Genomic DNA, 19,382 nt, shown 5'->3' on the forward strand with positions numbered 1-19,382 from the left:
GTTCTACACTATATCATCAGAACTAATTCCTCCTGTCTACCCTAAACTTTGAACCTTTAACTAGCTTCTCTTCTTTCTCCATCCACTCACACCCTCACCTGGTCTCAAGTTTTAGTAATGATTACTTATCACTAATCTAAGAGTTTGACATGTTTTTATTATTCAAAAATTGAAACTATGTGACTTTATCTTCCTGTGCATGACTTATTGCACTTCTCATAATGTCCCCCAGATTCTTCCTGGTTTAAAGTGATGGTATAGTGAAAAGCCACTAATGTTTTAAAATACAAAATAGCTAATGCAAGTGTTGGAGTAAGGGAGGAAGCACACCTTTGTGAAAACTGAGGACACTCTCTTCAGTGGGGTTGGATGTTCACTGGAACTCAAAGGAATAGGGTGGTGAAAAGCAGGTCAGTGGAGACACCTGACAGGGAAGGAAGTGGAGCATGCCCCGAAGAGGAGATTCCAGATGACACCATAGCAGCAGCCAAAAAGACTGCTCTTCTTCAGACAGGAATGACGCAGATCTGGTATGCAGGTGGCACAGAGACAAGTCCCCTGCAAACTGGGGTGGTATCAAGATTCTTTGGGTCTACCACAGATTTCAGGTGAAAATTCTGTAAGATGGTGGTCAGGAATAAGAACAGTTCCATGCGGGCCAGACCTTCTCCTGCACAAGCCCGTTTTCCTGAAAAATGAAAAAAAAAAAAAAAAAAAAGTGAGAGAGGATAAAATTCTCCTTGCACAGTATATTTCTGACCAGTACAAGAAAACATAGTCACTATTCATGAATTATTGGAGGGATGGATGGATTGATGGACGGACCAAGAATAAATAAATGGAAGTATTGTAGATTAATAGTATAGTTACCTAGTTCTTGTCAGATACTGGGTTGGATCCTCAGCACCACATAAAAGTAAACAAATTAAATAGCTGAAAAATTAAATTTATTGTGTCTATATACAACTAAAAAGTTTCTAAATGAGTAAATATAAAGGACAGCTGATTAGATAGTATGGACACACCTGTTATCCACCAAATAATTTAGTAGCACTGTTCATTCCATCAGTATTTATTGAGTATCAACTCTATTCCAAGAAATAAATTAACCATACTCACATTAAAACTGTTGTTTTGACATTTCATGTTTCCATCAATCTTTTCCCAGAAACACCCATTGATTACTTGTGTTCCCTGTTCCCAGTCGGATTTTCATGATCTCTCCTCCCATTCATCTGATCCAATGAGCCTCATCAGCCTTAAACATAGAATGTAGTTTCAAGCTTTATCTCACTCTGTTCCTTTTGCCCAGGTTGCACTTCATACTTCTCTCAGATCCTAGATCAAATGTTATTTTCTTTAACACTGTTTGTGATTCCACCAGGCTCTAGAGTCTTATCCTCTTTGGTCTTATTCAGCAGTGAAGTTTGTATTATTTAAATCATTACTCATGATATATCTAACCTTCTGAAAAGGAGTTCTATCAAGGTGGGGCTAATCTTTGTCATATGAGTATCTATAGTGGAGAACCTAAAAGCAAGCCTGAGGAGCCAAAGAGTAAATTTGGGCCACGATATGCCAGAGATTCAGCACATAATTCAGGTTTGAGGGCCCTGTGTCCCAACAATTAAGGATGTAGGGAGATAAGGGTGCTCTGGTGTACTTAAAGGATAATCTGCCCCACTCACAAGGTTTGCTGACCATCATTCACCAGTCAGAAGGCTCTGGCATCCCTAACCAGAAGCAAATATCCTACTCCTATGGTCAATGAACTCTAAAAATGCCCAGTCTCTCTTCATTTCTTTTTATTTTGCCTCTTGTTAGGGAGCTCTAGTGTCCTTTCTTCTACTTGAATGCCACTCAATCCATTTTATGCCTCCCTATGTGGTATGAGAGAACAGGCAGGAGGCATTTTCTCCCTCTGCTGTCATGAACAGCCAATCCTTTCTTCTATGTCCCACAAGACTAGTCATATTGGATTACAACAATCTCTTTATCAATCTGCTTGGTTAATTGGGACACTTTTGCTGCCTTATTCTGTGCTGGGGATATTTATGATAGAGGCAAATTATGGAAGGTACTCACCAAAGTTATGGAATTAGATACTTGTCACAGGGAAGATGAGGACAGTAGAGATGAATTTTATCTTCTCAGAAGTGTTCTGGGAGCACAGTGTTATATTTTGAGGAATGACTCAATGGACCCTGACTCTAGCTTTCTTACTTTGGAAGAACTAGGTCAATTCACCCCAAGCCCCACGAAGCAGACTGATGTTCTAGCCTGATCTTGGACAGTATATGGGCACTGGGAGTATTGCTCTTGATCATGTGCAAAGAACATTTCTACCAGCTCCAAAATGACCATTGTGCAGGTTTAACTGATCGCACGAAGGTGCCTGGTCCACTGAAGTCCCAGTGGAAATAAAGTTTTATTACCTGTTGAGAAAGGCATGAAGTAGTCACTCTTCTTGAATTTGCCATTCTTATCCAGGAAATGGCCTGGGTCAAATTTCTCTGGGTTGGGGAATTCTTTGCTGTCATGCAGCACAGATGTCAGGGATGTTATTATGTTTGTTCCCTGCAATGAATAGACACAGATAAGCCAAGTTGTAAAGAAGTCTTAGAACTTAGTCCAAACAGTGTGATCTATAGATAAGAAGCCCTTTTCCAAAGAACAGCAGTGATATTTTCACTTAGACAACCAAGTAATAAAATGTAAGTTTAAGGTCAGTGACTAGGACATTGTTAAAATGTCCCCAGTAGCATTTGACATTGGGGGTACTTGAGTACTTGAACTCCAAACTTTCTTTTCTCCTCATCATCATGTTTGAATGCTGATGTCTGCTCCTAATCAATACTCTATTTTATCACATCAGTTTTCACACATCTGGTATAGGATTCTACTTTAAAATTGTTCTCCTTGACTGTTGAAACATCCAGGATATTGTTTAGAAATTCTTTCTAGGAAAATAACACATATAGCAAAACCAACTTAATGTATTTACCATTATCACAAAATTTGACTTTTCTTAGAACTGTGAGTGAATCTCCCACTTTTTTAGATGAATCCTAGGTCCCCCCAATGTAAAATGAATGATGAGTTTTTAAAAAATAATAATTTTGGAAAATGTTGACAATCATATATACAGGCCAAAGTTTTTAAAATGTTCCATATTTGTTTAAAATTAGTATATGAAAATGTTTGTTTTTTACACATTTTTTGGCACTTTACAATTTACATAATACTGTGATTTTTTGTTTCACATTCATATTTGCACATAATATAACACTATAATTTGGTCAGTATCATTACCTTGTTCTTCCCCTTTTCTTTCACTCCAAACTCCCCCTGGTCCCTTTTGTCTCCTCCACTGATTTTTATTCAATTTTAATGAAACTTCCCACTGATTTCTTTTTCCTTTTTTCCCCTTAATTTCTACATGTAACAGTAAGCATGTGTCCCTTGATTTTCTGAGTTTGACTTATTTTGCTTAACATAATACTCTCAACTTCCATCTCTTTTCCTGAAAATGACATAATTTTATTTTTATGGTTGAATAAATCTCCATTGTGTATATGTACAATATTTCTTTATTCTTTCATCTGTTGATGGATATCCAAGCTGGTTCATGTATTGACTGTTGTGAACATTGCTGCTATTAACATGGATATGCATGTATCACTTTACTATACTGACGTTATGTACTTAGAATAAATGGAGGGGTGTATTCAATTATGCAGTGAATCCTGGGATTACAAATGTTTCTTGAGGTTATAAAGATGGATATAATTGCAAAAATTGTATGAATTCAACACTTTTCATAGAGAAACAAGTAGACTGGGCATGGTGGCATGTGCTTATAGCCCTGGATGCTAAGGAGATTGAGGCCTAATGATTGCTTGAAGCCAGGAGTTTGGAGCCAAATTATGAAACAAAGATCTTGTCTCCAGAAAAAAAGGAAAAGAAATGAAACAATTACATGATCATTTACTCCAAGACACAAATATTTAACTGGAAATCAATCACCAATTTAATTATAGGAGCTAAAACTGTTAGAATTCTTGGAAACATGTAATACCAAATTGTGAAATTCAAGCTGTTAAATATTTTTTACATAGGAAATAAAGGATAAGTTATAAAAGAAAAACTTGATTCTGTCAGTTTATCATAAAGTTAAAAAATTATGCAATAATATTGGTCTTAGGTAATTACTTAAAAGAAATGAAAATATAATCAACCTCACATTTTTACACAAATGTTCATATTTGCTTATATTTAAAAAATCAAAACCAGAAACAATCAAAATTATCCAACTCCTTATGAGTGAATAAAAATTTCAAGGTGTCCTTTGTAATGGAATACTATTTAGTAATAAAAGTGAATGAACTACTAATACGTGTAAATGAAAATGAATCCAAAACATATTCTTCTACACTAGAAAAAAAAAACAGAAACATTAAAATATAAGGGAGAAGTAAGGTATAGGGAGGGGATTAGGAGGAGGAAGAGGGGAGGGGAGGGCACAGTAAGATACTGGGGAATGAAATTGAGCAAACTATTTTATGTGCAAGTATCAATTGGCCACAATGAAACATATTATTCTGTACAATTATTACATGCCAATAAAATTTTTAAAAATTTGGATCAATAAGAAGAGTATTGGAGAAAGAATAATTGAAGGTAAAACAGTAAGAGATAAGTGATTTGATTATGTATTGTTCTATGTCATGTTCTATTGTATGACTTTCTTGGTAAATGAGAACCATAGGTACAGAAATCAGTACAGAAATTTGGATGAAAATGATATGCCCTAGTGGTCACCAGGGCCTAGACATGAGGAAGTCTCTCATAGAGGATTAAGAAACTTTATGGGGTGATGGAAATATGATATCCATAGACAAAGTATCTCTCTGTGATTCTTAGGCTGCTTTCAAACTTGTGGGCACAAGCCATTCTCCTGCTTCAGTTTCCTGAGTAGCATGGCCTATCATGCCAGCAATATTTTATTTTTAATTTTTCTGTGGCTGCAGCAGTGCATATATTTGTCCCAACTCATTGGACTGTATACATAAGAGATTCAGAGGGAGATTGGGGATGTAGCTTAGTGGCAGAGTGCTTGTATGGCACACATAAGAAAATGGGTTTGATCACAACCAGTGCAATAAAGAAAGTGAGAGAAATTATTTTACATTGAATCACTTAGAACTCCAACAAAAATAGAACAAGGTTGAGTAATATTCCATTGCATTTCTATGCCACATTTTCTTTATCCATTCTTCTGTTGAAGAGCACCCAAAATACATTCTAACGTCATGTATATCTTAAAAGCAAAGTAAATAGAAATATAGAATAAGGAACTGTATCAAAATGAATACATGATGAAAATTAAGTTTTCCTCTCACTTTACCACAGAACACAATTTGGACTCTTCAGAAACCATTGTTGCCACCAATCAGTGATACGTTCCTTCATAATTGTTCTATGGATATAAGGCAAATAAACCTGTATTCAACAGCTTTATACAACTTCTTGTGTTGCTCTTTTTTCCACACAAATTAAAGGTATTCTGTAGCATTTTTATTTTGTATTAACAGAAAAATCCAGGTACTGCCTTATGTTACACATACAGTCACATCTTACATACTGAATTGTATGACTGCCCTATTACACTGCTCACAATTTTAAGCAATTTGCAAAATTTCTTTGTGACAAACAACTGTAATGAGCACATATTGGACATTCCTGTTTGCACTTAGAGTATATACCAAAAATTAGATTTTCTACATCATAGAATATATATTTTATATATATAAATGTATATATAATATATATACATATATATGTATATATTTTTAGACCAAGTATTGAACTGAGGATGCTTAACAATTGAACCACATTCTCAGCCACATCTCTTTTTATTTTTTTATTATTTGAGATAGAGTCTTGCTAAGTTCCTAGGGCATCACTAATCTGTTGAGGCTGGCTTTGAACTTGCAATCCTTCAGCCTCAGTCTCCTGAACTGCTGCAATTATAGGTATGTGCCACTGAGACTGCATTATATTTTTACTTATATAGATACTGCCAAATTGTTCTTCAAAATGGATGCACCAGTTTAGAATTCTGCCCACAATACGTGAAACTGCTCATTGATACATACACATCTTCATCAACATAATGCTTTCTCAGCCTTTGCATTAGAGATTTGGATGAAAATGATATCTCCTAGTTTTAGCATTTATTTTTCAGGTGTTACCTGGCGAACTCTCACAGAATCATAAGGAAGCAAATAAGGTATTATCAACAGAGTGCAAATGAGAAAGCTAAGGCTCAAGGGGATCACAAATCTACCCAAGATAATAGCTAAGAGTTTCAGAGCCACAGTTGATACTGTGGTCCTCCTGACCCTTGGATAAGATAAATTCTTAGATCAAGGTGACTTGCTCTTCTAAGTAGCTGCCTGATATCCATTTTCTGGATACAGTTGACAGAAGGCACTATCTGATTTGTTTAGAAGACAAAGGGGAAGTACTCTTTCACACAAGTGACATATCTTTCATCTGCTGCCCTGTATATGCAACTGTGATCCTGATTCTGCATTTCCATGGCTCAGAAATCAGAACTCCCCAACACAAAAAAGACATGCTCTTATTGCAGTAATTATCATTGACCTTTCCATGTCTCAGAGGAAACCAACCTTATCAAAATGTCTCATCAGCCATTTTTCAAGATCGTGTATGTGTGTGTGTGTGTGTGTGTGCGTGTGTGTGTGTGTCTGGAGGGGGCAGTTTTATTGTCTGCCACCTGTCTGATTCAGTCCTCAAGTAAGAACCTTTGTCTTAGAGCTGCAATTGCTCCATTGTCACAGTACTTAACATTTTAGAAAGCATCATGGTACCTGAAATGTGGATATTCATGATACTTCCAATGGCATAATGTAGGATAATATCTTAGAATTAAACACAAGAATATTTTTAGCAAACTAAATACATATGTCATGGAGAATGTAATTAAAAAAGAATGTCAATGATTCACTGCAATTCTATTAGTTTTGGTCACTCCATGCGACAGCACTAAAATGCATTTTTGTGTGGTCTAGGTTTTTAGGTCTAGAGGATTTCTTTTTCAATTATGTACTTACTTATGGTATGAAGAAATATTGCATTTATGTAAAGATCAAATCAGGATAAGTAGCATTTTCATCATGTTATTTTTTTCTTTTCTTGCATTTGAACTGCTCTCCACATTATTTACAATATACAAAATCAATGGCTGTACAGTAGAGTTATCTTAGTTTGCTATAGAACACTAGGATGTATTGCCTCTATCTAACAATATTTTGTTGCCCCTCATCCAAAAATGATGAAAGATACTGAATCCTATTTGGAAAATCCTGAGATAAGTGCTGTCCTACACAAAGACCTCAAGCCACACATTTAAGTTTAATTAGTGAACAATTAAGTTAAATAAAAAATTAAACAAATTTAAAGTAAATTAACATTGAACAGCAGATATATAGAACATTCCTATCAGTCATAAAGTTCTGTGGAAAGGGCTCAGACCAAGAATTAGAAAAATCACAACCCATCCAAATTCATTCTCTCACCTGTTCATATACAGCAATTTTTAAAAATTAAATGACCATTCTATTTTATGAGTTCTAGGCTTATGAAATATAAAGCAATAGGAAGTCAAGCATGGTGAGGCATGCCTGTACTTCCAGTGACTTGGAAGTTTGAGGTATGATGATCCCTAGTTCTGGACCAGCCTGAGCAACTTAATGAGAACCTAACCAACTTGGTAAGGCCCTGTCTCAAAATAAAAAATTAAAAGGGCCAGGTTTAGGTCAGTTGCAAAGCACCACTGGGCTCAATCTCCAATACCAAAAAGAAAAAGGAAGAAATAAAACAAGGATGAATTAGAACCTTTAAATCACATTTAATACTAATATTTAGATTCAAATATTCTTTTGATAAAATCATATGAATTGCTAAAAAATAAAATATTAATTCTTTATATAATGAATCTTGTTTTTATTTTTAATTTTTTTAAATTTTAATTTATTGTACACAAATGGGATCAGCTATCATTTCTCTTTTTGTACACAATGTAGAGTCATACTATTTGTGTAATCATACAGTAATGATGTTTGTCTCATTCTATTATTTTCCTTTCCCCACACCCTCTCCACCCTCATATTCCTGTATACAATCCATCCTTCTTCCATTATTGTCTCCCTCCCACCCCCCATTTTCTATCATCATCCACATATCAGAGAAATCATTCAGCCTTTGGGTATTTGGGATTGTCTTATTTCACTTAGCAGATATTCTTCAACTCCACCCATTAACCTGCACATGCCATAAATATATTCTTCTTTTTGGTTGAATAATATTCTATTGTGTGTATGTACCACAGTTTCTTTATCCATCCATCTATTGAAGGGCATGTAGGTTGGATCCACAATCTACCTATTGTGAATTGAGTTATAAACATTGACATAGCTGTGTCACTGCACTACACTGATTTTAAGTCTTTGGGTATAGGCCAAGGAATGGGATAGCTGGGTCAAATGATGGTTCCATTCCAAATTTTCTAAGGAATCTCCATACTGCTTCTAGAGTGGCTGCATCAATTTGCAACCCCACCAGCAATGTATGACTGTACCTTTTCCCCACATCCTTGCCAACACTTATTGTTGCTTGTATTCTTGATAATAGACATTCTAATTGGGGTGAGTGTTGTGGGCCTTCTTGGACAAGATGGCACCTGGCATTGAGCCAAAGGGAGCTGGCTGCAAATAAGGAAGTACGTAAAAAGGCTGCTTGCTGTTACTAGTTCCTTGGAGACTTATGATGTGTTAATGCCAGGCTCAAGGATTGGCTATCTAATATCATGCCACACATGGACAGCTCGTGATTTATAGTGTTATGCTGGCATTCCTCTGTATGCTCTCCTGCATGAGAGAAAGCTTGCTATAATTGGCTGATAAGCTAGGAGCCTGGGGGAGGAGAGAGGGAGAGAGAAGAAGAAGGAATATAATAAGCAGAAGCAACAGGAGACAGAGAAACAGGGAGGACACAATAAATCTCGTCAAACTAAACAGTAGTAGTGTCTCCTTTCTCCATGCCAGTTCCACTGGATGGAACAAGTGGTGGCCTGTACGGGGAATTTCTTTCTCCTTCTGCATCCTCCCAGGTAAGTAACTTAAGGTAAGCTATAGGAAAACTAAGTAACTTAAGGTAAGCTACAGGAAAACTGTAGGATAACCTCCTGGAAATATCTGGCCAGAGTGTATAAGAGGGAGGTCACATAACCCTGGTAAAGGGAGGCCACATAACCCCAGTAAAGGGAGTCTACATAACCCCAGTAAAGGGAGGTCACATAACCCTGGTAAAGGGAGGTCTCATAACTCCAGAATGGGGTCACAAGTGTCAAAAAAATCAAATGATAAGAATCATACAAGATGTAATTAAGGCTAATGGGACTGCCGTAAAATGATCTACTGTAACAGCATATGTAATCACACTGGCCAAGTTTAGTCCTTGGTTTTTGGAAGAGGGAGTCCTAAATATTCCACAATGGGAACATCATAAGGAGGATCTTGTCAAAGCAGAAAAGCAATCCCCATTACCTAGAGGTACATTTCCCATGTGGCAGTTCATTAAGGAACGTCTAACATCTGAGAAAGGCAGAATAAAAAGTTTAGTAGAAGAATGAAATATGTGTCTGGAAGAGACAAAGGAACAACTAAGTGTAACTTCTCATAAAGAGGAAGAAGAGGAGGAGGGGCTTACCAGGGAAAAATTAGAAAGAGCATCAGGGACAAGGTCGCCCCCACCAGTTATGTCAGGAAGGAACACCAATCCCTTCCTGGAGGCAGCAGCTCCCCCCCAAGCAGCCTGCCCCATATATACCCCAAGGTACCCTTGGGAGGCGTTAGCTTATGCTATAAATCAGATGGGTTTTTCACCGTGGGGAGAAGAAACCCCCATTAAGGAAACTTCAGCAGTCACACAATTCTTCCCTGTGCTAGAGGACCAAAATAGACAAAGATTCCACCAACCTCTAGATTTCAAAACAGTAAAAAATTTTGAGGAAGCAGTGGCTACATACGGTCCACAGGCCCCATTTACAATTAGTATGTTGGAATCAGTAGCAGGGCTGAAACTAGTGCCGGAAGATTGGAAAAGGCTATGTAAAGCTGTACTATCAGTGGGGCAGTACCTAGTGTGGAAAACTGCATGGCAGGAAGCCTCATTAGAAATGGCATGCCATAAGGCTGCCTCGGGCTTTCCCCAAAAAAATGTAGAAAGGCTAACAGGAGAAGGAAACTCTGAAGGTATTTAGCAGCAAATTACTTATGATCCTGGGGTGTACGCACAAATTGCTGCTGCTGCCACTAAAGCCTGGAAATTAATTTAGGGGACAGGAAATTTACAGGGACAGTTGTCCAAGGTAATTCAGGGAAGTAACAAACCATTTGCAAATTTTGTTGATAGATTAATCCAAACTGCTGCTAAAGTATTTGGGGATTCAGAACAAACAGTGTCCTTAATAAAAACAATTAGCTTATGAACAAGCAAATAAATGGTGTAAAAAAGCTATAAGACCATGAAAAAATAAAGATTTAAACACCTATATAAAGGTCTACAGGGATATCAATGATACCGTCATAACAGGACAAGTAATAGCTGCTGCTCTTCATGGACCAAATTGGGGGCCATTGAACCATTAAAGATAACATGGAAATCCAATAATCCTGTCTGGGTCCCCCAGTGGCCCCTTTCAAAAGAAAAAATAGAGGCGACCCAGAAAATAGTCAACAATTAAAGGAAAACCATATCATTCCTTCCACTTCCCCTTGGAATACACCCATTTTTGTCATAAAAAAAAAAAAAAAAAAAAAGTCTGGGAAATGTCAACTCTTACAAGATCTGAGAGCCATAAATTTCAGTATGCAGATTATGAGCCCGGTGCAACTGGGTCTCCACTCATTAGCCTCTATTCCAAAACATTATCATATCATCTCTATAGACATAAAAGATTGTTTCTTTTCCATTCCTGTGCAACCTGAGGATAGCCCTTGATTTGCCTTTTCCATTCCTTCTTTAAGTAATGAAGGGCCTAATACTAGATACCAATGGGTAGTCCTTCCCCAGGGAATGGCAAATAGTCCCACTATGTGTCAAATATATGTTGGCAAGGCTATATCACAGATTAGACAGAATTATAAAGAACTTTATTGTCTCCATTATATGGATGATATTCTTTTGGCTCATAGGTAACAGGAGACTTTATTAAGGGTATTTGACAATATTATTAAAACCCTAGGAATATGGGAATTACATGTGGCCCCAGAAAAGGTGCAAACCCACAGCCCTATTGCCTTTCTAGGACATCAAATATTAGATACCTGTGTTAGGCCACAAAAAATTCAATTAGCCATGGAAAAGCTTAAGACTCTAAATGATTTCCAAAAATTATTAGGTGATATAAATTGGATAAGGCCAAATTTGGGAATCACCACTGGTCAACTTAAGCCTTTGTTTGATATTCTCCAAGGAGATTCAGATCCTACATCCCCCAGAAATTTAACTCCTGAAGGTAGAAAAACCTTAAAGGTAGTAGAACAAGCTTTAGAAAATGCTCATAGTGATAGAGTTGATCTATCCTTGCCTTTTGGCCTCATAGTGTTAGATTCTGAATGTACTCCTACAGGTCTATTGTGGCAAACTGGACCCCTGATATGGATCCATTTGCCAGTGTCCCCCCAAAATGTTGTTTCCCCATATCCTGTGATGGTGGCAAATCTAGTCGCATTAGGACTTAAGACAGCCCTTCGAGTTTTTGGAGTTCATCCTCAGACAGGTATTGTCATGTACACAGCAAAACAGATTGAAATACTAGTTAACATAATGAAGATTGGGCAAGTGTCTATTGTTCCACCATGGACACATTTGATAATCACTTGCCAAGTTCACCTATTGTCAGCTTCTTCAAAAGACATCCTGTTATTTTCCCTCAGGTTGTTAAGACTCAACCTATCCCAGCAGCAAAAACAATCTTTACAGATGGCTCCTCCTCTGGTACACCTACAGTAGTTTCTGATAAAGTACAGACTATTATTACTTCTCATAAGTCTGCTCAAAAAATTGAACTAGAAGCAATAATAACTGCCTTGCAAACATTTCCTGAGGAACCGTTAAATATTTATACTGACAGTCTCTATATTGCCCAGCTTGTGCCACAGCTTGAGACAACTGGACCCATTAGTCCTCAATCTACCTTACAACAATTCTTTTATCAAGTACAAACTCTTCTGTGGACTCACAAAGAACCTTTATATATAGGCCATATCAGAGCACATTGAGGCTTACCTGGGCTTTAGCTCAAGAAAATTCTACTGCAGACTCAGCTACTCGAGATCCTCATGTATTTAATATTGTAGAAGAAGCAATTAATTTCCATAAAGATTTTAAGATTTGTACACGTAACTGTAGATACCTACTCAGGATATATATTTGCTACTGCCCATACAGGGTAAAAGACAAAAGATGTAATCAGTCATTGCCTTCAAGCCTTTGCTACTATAGGAAGGTCAAAATCATTTTAAACAGATAATGGGCCTGTGTATACTTCTTCTTCATTTCAACAGTTTTGCTCAAAATTTAATATCTATCATTCTACAGGATTGTCCTATAATCCACAAGGACAAGCTATCATGGAAAAGGCTAATCCAATATTAAATGTCTGCTTAACTAAACAAAAAGGGGGAATACGGGCATTAGCCCCTCCCAAGAACAGACTTAACCTTGCTTTATTCACCCTCAATTTTTTAAATTTGGATGGTATGGGATATACTGAGGCTGATAGACATTTTAGTGGAAAGTATGGCAGCCATCCACAAGCAATGTGGAAAGACATCTTGACTGGGTCCTGGAAAGGACCTGACCCAGTATTAATCTGGGGGCAAGGATCTGTTTGTGTTTTTCCTCAGGACCAACAACAACCTATCTGGGTCCCAGAGCGCTTGGTAAGAACTATCCATAAGAAAGAAAATGGCACCGAAACACAAAATGATGGTGATGGTGGTAAGCCTGCTGTTAACTCTTCATAAAACTTTTGGGGATTTATCACCCATGATGCACAAGTTTTCCCTCAATTATTTCCTAGTACAGAACTTCTAGGTATCCCTTACCTACCAGCTGGTTCCACTGCAAAGCCACTTAATACTAGTCTAAACTTCAAGTTCAGGGGTAGTCTTTGCTTCCTTTGGTTAGCCACCTCAGAAACCACCAATGGTGCCTTGCCCTGTGTGTAGCTTGCTTCCAATTGGAATCTTTCTTAAGGGTATTATCAGGACAGGAATACTATGGCCTTGCTTTAAATATAACCAAGGCCATTGGTAGTGAAATTATACACAATAGCCTAGATGGAGTCCCACTTGTACACCAATTTCTTATGGCAATGTTGGATCTATTAAATGAGATAGGTGTCAAGGGGATGTTATGGCTTATAAGGTGACTCCTTACTTTTCCTTTGGGCTGTTTGCCATAGATTGGGAAACTGTTAATGAAATATTGGAAAATGCAAATGCATCATATAGATATGCTGCTATAGATACTGATTTTGCTACCAATGACTATTCTCCTCTTTCCATGTGGTCTCTTTTTAGTGTGTCTGCTTGTATGGACATTAGTCCAATTAGTGTGATACAGGGAGGCAATCTTTCTATCTATTCACAAAGGTGCAGAATAATGCAAGCCTATATAAATGAAATTGACACCACTGCTTATAGTTATACAGGGTGTGTGGCCAATTACTCTTCCTTTTATCAATCTTTCCCCCCTACTGCCATATGTGTCACGTCTCTGTTTGTGTTCATTCTGTCTAACAGTTCTAAGTTTAATATTAACATTACTAATAACAATGATAATGATACTGAGGTCCTTAACTGCACTAACCAAGAGTGTTATGTATCTAGTTGTTGGGATGCTTCATTATTTCCTCTGGCTGTGATTGCCAGGATTCCTAAATTTATTCCAGTCCTAGTGAACATAAATCATAGTGAGTGGAATTTTCTACTCATGAGAGCAAAAAGAGATTTTGGTATCTCAGCTATTATAGCCATCACTGTTGCTGCAGCTGCAACCACTGCTGCTGGACTTGCCCTAGGAACTGCTATTCCTACCGCTCACGTGCTCAACAACCTGTCACGAGCCACTGCTGAAGCATTGACAGCCCAGAAAAACATCAATACACATCTCACCATGGCAATCCTGATTCTAAACCGAAGAGTGGACTTACTACAAGAATAAGTGGACATGTTAACTGTTACTGCACAGACGGACTGTATAGTACATGCCCAAGCATTATGTGTTACCCCTATACCCTATTCTAATATTACTGCTGCTGCAAATCTGTCCAAACAGCTTGAAAGCATGCTTAATGGGACATGGACTAAAGAGTTTACTAATTTGACTACCAATTCTATATTTGTGATAAATAGTACTCAGGTCAAGATCCTGGGTATGCCAGAAGCCATTAGTTTCTTACAGTCAGCATTACAATTTGGTAAACAATGGATGGGAAGTTTTGCTATGATGGGATTGTTGTTCTTGCTTTTATTACTGCTGCTGAGATATCTGTTGTCTTTAAGGAGTCGTCAAGGACAGCAAGCCTTAGTGGTACGGCAAGCCCTTATGGCCATGGATCAGGGCTCTGATCCGCAGATTTGGCTCTCCCAATTACAGGGCTATTAGTCAAAGATGGGTAAACACAGGGTGGACTATATACCAACCTAAGACGAGGATCAAAGCATGCCAACAGCTCTTTGACTCCCAATGACAGGTAAGGATAAAGTCTGACTCTGACACCTAAGACAGACACAGTCACTGTCCTTTTCTTTTAATAAAATAAAGGGGGAGCTGTGGAGGGCCATCTTGGACAAGATGGCGCCTGGCAGTGAGACAAAGGGCGCTGGCTGCAAAATAAGGAAATACCTAAAAAGGCTGCTTGCTTTACTAGTTCCTTGGAGACTTATGACGTGTTAATGCCAGGCTCAAGGATTGGCTATCTAATATCATGCCGCACGTGGACAGCTCGCGATTTATATAGTGTTATGCTGGCATTCCTCTGCATGCTCTCCTGCATGAGAGAAAGCTTTGCTATAATTGGATGATAAACTAGGAGCCTGGGGGAGGAGAGAGGGAGAGAGAAGAAGAAAGAATATAATAAGCAGAAGCAACAGGAGACAGAGAATCAGGGAGGACACAATAAATCTCGTTGAACCAGAGAGTAGTAGTGTCTCCTTTCTCTGTGCCACTTCCACTGGATGGAACAGGTGAGGTAAAATCTTAGGGTAGTTTTAACTTGCATTTCTCTTATTACTAGATATACTAAGCATTTTTTTCATATATCTGTTGACTGCTTGTAGATCTTCTTCTGTGAAGTGTCTTCTCATTTCCTTAGCCCATTTATTGATTTGGTTATTTGTATTCTTGGTGTAAAGTTTCTTGAGTGCTTTATAGATTCTGGTGGTTAGTGCTCTATCTGAAGTATGTGTGCCAAAGATATTCTCCCATTCTGTAGGCTCTCTCTTCACATTGTTGATTATTTCCTTTACTGAGAAAAAGCTTTTAAGTTTAAATCTATCCTAAATATTGATTCCTGCTTTTATTTCTTATGCTTTGGGAATCAGTTAAGGAATTCAGGTCCTCAGCTGACATGATGAAGATTTGGACCTGCTTTTCTTTCTATTAAGTGCAGGGATTCTGGTCTAATTCCTAGGTCCTTGATCCATTTTGAGTTGAGTTTTGTGCAGAGTGAAAGAAAAGGATTTAGTTTTATTCTGCTGCATATGGATTTCCAGTTTTCTCAGCACTATTTGTTGAAGAGGCTAGCTTTTCTCCATTGTATGTTTTTGGCACCTTTGTCTAGTATGAGCTAACTGTCCACCTCATGGAGTGATAGCAGAACTTATTTTTACAATTAATAAGGGGGTCATTAGAATAAGCTATGCAGGTGCAATTCCCTTCATTGTACCATGCAGAAAGGAAAACCTCATTTCCTTGGGCTCTGGGATATCTACACTCTACAGAGATTAGGCATAAATGCTTGTATTCTTTGCTGAAAACAAATTGAATTGAAAAACATCTAACTCTTGTATGAAATCTTTCATTATCAGGTCAAGCCTATCACCTCTCAGGAAAGTTCTCCATTCCATTTTCTCCAGAAGAAGAAAACAATATTTCTAATCTTACTAAAATCATAATTCTTTCTTCACCATGAAAACACCATATTTAGTTCTACCTTTTGTAAATTTCATTAGTACTATGTTCTGGCTTTGAAGGAAATAGAGTATCTAGGACCATACTGACCTGAAAGTCTAAATAAATAAAGAAACTTTATGTTAGACTCATTGGAACGTTGCTGACATAAAGATTGGTTCCAAGATTACACAGCTAGGGAAAACTGAGAGATGGGCTGATAACTGTAGTCATTTTTCATCCCTGTTAGTCAACAACTCTGAATCAGGGCAGGAAGTGTTATAGACTCTGACTATTTAGTAGGAAAGGAAAGAACTCTTTCTGGAAAAAGGAAAGGACACCTGAAATTGAAGGTGTGCTTCTATAACTGTATTTAAGCAAATATTATTAGGTATCCCAAAGATACAACTAAGAGACCAAAAAGAGAGAGTGGGAGGATAGAAAGAGAGTAAGTCATCTCAAGGAAGGAAATAGAGTCTCCTTTATTTTATGAGGTCAGCATTATTTGACAGAAATATGACAAAGAAGTATCAAGAGGAAAAGTCGGGGAAAAAATCTGTCAAAAATATTAATAAAAATACTGGGAGCTAATTGGCCAAATTATATTGTTATTAAATGTGCATGAATATATATGTGACAACAAATCCCATTACAACAATAATGCACTGATAAAAAATATGGGAAGAGAAAAACCTTTATCAAAATGGAGAAGATCAAATACTACTGTATGTCTTTATTTACCATATGCATATTTAGTGGAGAAGAGAACAGAATATATGACCATCAACACATGATCAATGGATGCAGAGAATCTATTTGATAGAAGTGTACATTACTCTTTAAAAAATGATATAGTATAAGAAAACATCAAACACAAATATGAAAAGGTCAACTTCCCTAATCTGGTCAAGAATATCTGTCAAAAAGGACATAAAACATCACACTCAATAGTATGATGCTAAACCTTTACATCCTGCTAGGGTAAAAAAACAATTAAATACATGCTTAATGCATCACTTCTACTCAACACTCTCTGGCAATCTCAGCCAGTGCAATAGCATAAGAAACAGAAATTAAGGTCACTAGGAATAGAAAATAATAAATAAAACAAATACTAACAAGATAGCAGGATAAGGTACATAAGAAATCCCAAATGGATCTAAACACAAATTTTTAACAATGATTTAAAAAGTTACTAAGAATTATAGATATAAAGTCATTAAAATAGAATTAGCAACATATACAAATGCCTGGAACATCACATTGGAAAAGGCATTATTCAATCTGTAAAATCTACATTAGCTTTCAACATTAATTAACTAATTGAAATCTTTCAGGACTGTGGATATAGCTCAGTTGGTGGGGTGCTTACCTTGCATGCAGGAGGGACTGGGTTCAATCTCCAGCACCAAAAATATATATATATAATAATACAAAAAATTTTTAAAAATATTTCTGAGAGTGTGAAACCACTCCATTGAAAACAAAACATTATCAGAAAAAAATAAAACACAAAAAGAATGAGAACATATACAATATTGATTTAACTGAAATATTCAACATGTTAAGATGTCAATTCTTTCCAAGCTGAATTATACATTTAATATTATGCTGAAAAATATCCCAGGAGACTGTTTTTGGAAATTAACAAACTGATTCCAAAATTCAATTGGAAAAAGAAAGAGCTGAGAGTAGAAACAACAATGTTGAAGGAGCAGAACAAACGTGGAAAATTCACACTGCTGGATATCAGGAACAGTTATGAAACTTCATGACCTAGTCTGTCCAGTACTCAGGTCATCAAGGTGCTTCATTGGATGAGCTTTGTACTTCTTTCCCTTGGGTTGGCAGAGGATTGGGACGATAATGCTAATTTGTGAACTTCAATGTGAGAAAAACAATCTTACCTTAGGGATGAAGTAGCTTCTGAATTTAGTGTCACAGTTCACTGCATGGGGCACACTGGTTGGGATGAGGTCAATGTGTCTCTGGATTTCATGCAGGACAACCTCTGTATAAGGCATACTGCTCTTGTCCTGCATGCAGGGGCTGCAGTGTCTGCCAATCACACAGTCAATCTCTTCCTGGACTTTTTCTGATAAGATAAAAATAAGACAAAAGGAAAAGAGAAAAATAGTATATTTTTAAAATAATTCAGTTATGTGAAGTATCATGGGTGTATCCAAACGTTATTAGAAATATGACTTATATGCAATAAGTACTTCTGGACATTAAAAAGATCATCATGATGCTATATTATCTATATCTATTTATCAAAATCTATCAATAAATAGTGTTACACATACATAAATACATGTGTATACATAAATGTATGATTCATATACATTTATGACTCTCCTACACATTAGGTATTAAAACATACCTACAAATTTATATAAGTTTAACTTTCTAGTATATATCAAATATAAATATAAATGATAAAATGTTTCAAAATATCAGGTTATCAAATAATTCATTAATTATCATTGCCAAAAGCAAAACAGGTATGAATATTAATTTTATGCCAATATAAAATATGTTTATAAAATTAAGTTCAACAAATAAATCTACTTGTATGCCTGTATGTGTGTGTTTTTGTGTTTTTGTAAAAGTGTTTGTGGTTTTCACTGGAACACTGTTCAATTTCTCATTCCTCATATGTAGTCTTTTTGAATCATTCAAGAAGTTTCTTCTAAAATGTTTATATTTCTAAATAATATTCTATCTTGGTTTCTTGATTTATACAATTTTAGAAAATTTCTAATGACAGACTGGTAAGAAAGATTAAGATCTGTCTCTACTCCATGGAAAATACATACCATGAATAAATATGCACACCCACACCCCTCACATACTTTCCCTCTACTCCAATTTATTTTGATCACCATTTTTGATAATACTAATATATTTTATTTACACCATTATAACCTCATAAACAGTGTTCACTGGTAAGGGAACTATATTTATGTTTTGTTAATTGCATATGCTTAACTTATATTTCAACAACTTATTCCAAATTCTAATTTTCCGGTTTCTAATTTTATATTCTATCCAAATCGTTATGTTGTTTCAAACTCTTAGTAATAATTTTCTAAATGTTTAAACGTCAGACT

General features: G+C 36.6%; 1 pseudogene across 1 annotated transcript in view; it reads right to left on the bottom strand.

Moving 5' to 3' along the window:
* Nucleotides 1–432: 432 nt before the first annotated feature.
* Nucleotides 433–19,382, bottom strand: part of LOC306660061 (cytochrome P450 2C18-like) — a 49,618-nt pseudogene continuing 30,668 nt past the window's right edge. Inside the window, exons 7-9 of the transcript XR_013766624.1 lie at nucleotides 18,177–18,364; nucleotides 2,436–2,577; nucleotides 433–688 (exon numbers count right to left, since the gene is read on the bottom strand). The product of XR_013766624.1 is annotated as a cytochrome P450 2C18-like (transcript). The remainder of the gene's footprint in view (nucleotides 689–2,435; nucleotides 2,578–18,176; nucleotides 18,365–19,382) is intronic.

This window comes from Sciurus vulgaris, assembly GCF_902686455.1.
Source record: "Sciurus vulgaris genome assembly, chromosome: 4".
NCBI classification, from domain to species: domain Eukaryota; kingdom Metazoa; phylum Chordata; class Mammalia; order Rodentia; family Sciuridae; genus Sciurus; species Sciurus vulgaris.